Raw genomic sequence first — 3730 nt, 5'->3', positions numbered from 1 at the left:
TATGATGTTAATGTTGGGATGTCCCTACCTTTGGGGGGATAGGCCTGGATGAATGCTCATGAAAGTTGGTTTCCCAGGGCCCACAACACTACAGACGGTGCTCTATACAAAAATTGTCATGGGACGAGTAAGGTTTAAGACTTGTCCTGGCTAAGGCCTGTATCTTGCAGACTCCCTGGGCCCAACAGCAAGGGCCCAGGAACTCCCGGGGAAGCTGCTTGGGGGCCACAGAGCATCCCTAGCCAGCAGCTGTCTGTCACAGTCCTGCTGATGAGGGCTGAAGGCTGACGTGTGCAGGTGTCACACTGACCCATGACGTCTGACCTGGGCAGGTGCCCCGGCCTGGCAGAGACCTGCTGCCGGAGAGTCCCTTCTTTGGAAGTCCATGTTGATTTCCCTAAGGTTTACGCCAAGGCATGTGATACAATCAGAAAGATTATATGAGGGGAGTTCTGCCTAGGGCAGACTCCAACTGACCATGTTAGGACATCTCCTTTTGGAGTCTAGAGGAACAGCAGTAACTCTCTTCAGACTTCCCCCATCCCATGCTTAGTTAAGATTCTTTATTAACATGGTGGTGTTTTCTCTGTCACTACTGGCCAAAATGTCTCTTGGAGGTGAAAGTGCATAATCAGGAGAGTGCCATCTGAAGAGCCTCTGTGCTCCACACCTGAGTCCTGTCACTTAGGCTGTGTCATCTTAAACAGAGAGAGGAATAGGTTCTGAGAAAAGCTGTGGAGGGAGAACAGTCGCCACAGCAAGGTTCAGAAGCCCCCAACCATGCACTGAAGCCAGGACCGACAAGAAAAAGAGGAGAGAGAACATGAGGACAGAGGGCCCCATGTTTGGCCAATGGGCTCTGGATTGAGTTGTGGTGCCCTGAGGCCAAGGGACAAGGACAGGGGAAGGAACGTTTTCCTCCTGGGCTTCATTTACATATGGACCAGTGCTCAGTGAGCTGTGCCCTGCACTGCAGCTTCTGTGATGCAAGTTCAGAGTCCACTCTTACAGTTCCCACACGGCAGTCGGCGATCGATACAGTCTCTTGTTTGGATGCAGAAAGTGCCTTCTTTTAAGAACCTCGAGTCACTTCCAGGTGCAGACATCCATCTCCCAAGGATACTGAGAGCAAAGGTGAGGAGAAATGGCTACCAAGGGTGACCATGTCCTACCGTGGAGGGCCCATGGGGGTGGTGAATGTCATCCATCTATCTTCTGGGTTGAAGGACTTTGTGCTGATACACAGGCAGAGTTGTGGGCCTGAGGGAAGCTGGGTGTCTGTGTCTCTTGGTGTGGGGGAGGAGTTTGAGATTTGTGTGCCACGAGGAACTTGAAACAGCTGTTGTGAGAGTAGCCCCTTAAGCAGGGCAGCTAGGCCCCAGGTAGTGGCTCCAGGCAACTCCTAATTGTCAGCCCTAAATGTGCCCGTAGCACAAGGAACCAGGTAAACACACCCAGCCGCTCCAGTCAGGAACCTTGGGAATTTCCCCAGGTATTTTGAAGGGTACAAAAACTAAACCGGAAAACCTTGTCCCAGGAAGACCTGCTGGAGAATGTACAGCTTTGGGGACAGGGTGTCTGTGCCTCTGAGGCCACAGGTCCAGCCTCTGATAGCAGAATGGAACTGCCTAGTTATAAAGCCCAAATTGAACACATGCAAGAGGGCAAGGTGTTGCCAACCAGGATTTGGTATTTCCTGGGGCTTGGTCGTCTCCGCCCCGCCCCCAGTTTGTTAGGGTGTAAGGTGGACAGGAGGAAGGAGGCTGAGCCTACACGGGGCCTGTGTGAATGGTCTCCAGATAGAACCAGTTCAGAATGTGAAAACAGAAGCTCAAATCTGGAGATCAAGGTCTCAGGTACTTGGGTCATCGGATGTAGGGTTTGAAGGTCATCAAATGGGGGTCCGTGGGTCGTCAAACGGGGTGCATTGGTAAGCCACCTTTAAGGACAACGAGAAAGCTTTGGGAAGCAGAGAACTGGGTTTGAGCACAGTGCTCAGAGCTGGCCCAGCCCTATTGGCAGAATAAACCAATGGCTGTTTGGCGGGGAGTCCAGGGCAGCCTTTCTGTTTGGCTCTCTCAGTCTACAGAGCAAACACTGGCAGTTTGCAAGTCCTACTTGGGTTCTCACCAACTCAAACAGGCTTGGCCAAAACTTCGGCTGATTTGCTTGGGACAGAAGAAGTTCTGCTTGTCTGGACCTGGTTGTGGAAAGTAGAACACTCTTCCCTGCCCCAACCTCTGGGATCGTGCAGGGCTCTCCTGCGTGGGACTTCCGCTCATGCACGGACCCTCCTCCTGGCTCTTGCGGGAAAGATGTGGACCCTAGGCGGGAGGTGGGCTTTTGTTTTTGTTTCTATTTTTATCCCCCACCCCCACCCCGGACGGGTGTTGAGTCCACCAGCAGTCCAGTAGTGTGGAGACCATCTTTATTTTCCCTCAGAAGCTCGGTAATTAGACACTGGGAACAGTGCACCACGCCACCATCTTGGGGCCTTGTAAACCAAACGAGCCTTTGACAGGCGAGGGTCTCAGTGGCGCAGGATCACCGCCTGCTTCTCACTCTGTCCTGCAGCCCACCTGGGTCTACTCTGTTGTTCGGCAAGCGCTTGAGGAGGCCAAGGTGACTGAATTCCTTCTCAGAAAGGAGATGTGGACAGAAAAGAGGGGATTCGGTGTGACTGGCACACTATCTCTAGACCGTTCCTCCCCAGAGAGAATTTCTTTGCACTCGGTCAGCTGTGCCACCTTTTCCTGTGTGCCGTTTAAGTTTCATCAGAGGCTTTGTGCGTCGCACCCTGTAAGAACCGTGCTGTGCACAGCTGGGTGCATGTTCCTGGGTCTTGGCTAGCTCTTGGTTCTCCTGGGTGATGGAGAGCAGGGTAGTGCGAATCAGAGGGTACTGAGTAGACAGTAAGCTTGGTGCACCTGCCGGACAGCAGTTAGGGAAGAGGAGAGGGAGAGGGGACCTGAGGTGTCTTTCTGGGCTGAGAATTGGATCCCTGCTGTTCTCCAGGAAGGGCAAGAGTCAGCATTGGGATTTCTTTCTTTTTTTTTTTCTTTTCTATTTCTTTTTTTCCCTCTCTCTTTGAGATGGGGTTTCTCTGTGTAGCCTTGGCTGTCCTAGAACTCCTTCTGAAGACCAGGCTGGTCCTGAACTCACAGAGATACGCCTGCCTCTGCCTCCTGAGTGCTGGATTAAAGGCGTGCGCCACCACTGCCAGGTTTAGTTGCTGCATTGATGGAGCCCAGTGAGTAAATATATTAGACTATGTGGAGCCTGGCTTTTATTTAGAATATATTAAAGATCCTCTGGGGCATAGGTGTCAGTCTCAGCGGTGGAGAGCTTGTCAGTGTGCCTGGGTTCCAACATAGAGATAGAAAGAAATAGAGAGATAAAGATATAGAGATATAGGTGGGTGGGTAGATAGATAAATAGAGACAGACAGATAGACAGATAGACAGAAAGAGAGGATTCTCTTTAAACAGGGAACTGTTAGAAGGTTTGGCATGGTGGTGCATGCCTTTATTCCCAGCAGTCAGGAGGCAGAGGCAAGTGGATCTCGGAGTTTGAGGCTAGCCTAGTCTACATAGTGAGTTCTAGGACAATCAGGGATACGTAGAGAGGCCCCGCCCCTCAAAAAGCAAAGCAAAAGCAAAACGACAAACACTAGGACTTTATTTCTAAAGCAGTTTAGTTGCAGAATGTCTTGCTTTTTTTTTTTTTTTTT

The sequence above is a fragment of the Rattus norvegicus genome, chromosome 17 (genome assembly GCF_036323735.1).
Source record: "Rattus norvegicus strain BN/NHsdMcwi chromosome 17, GRCr8, whole genome shotgun sequence".
NCBI classification, from domain to species: Eukaryota; Metazoa; Chordata; class Mammalia; order Rodentia; family Muridae; genus Rattus; species Rattus norvegicus.
This window is presented reverse-complemented; position numbering follows the sequence as displayed.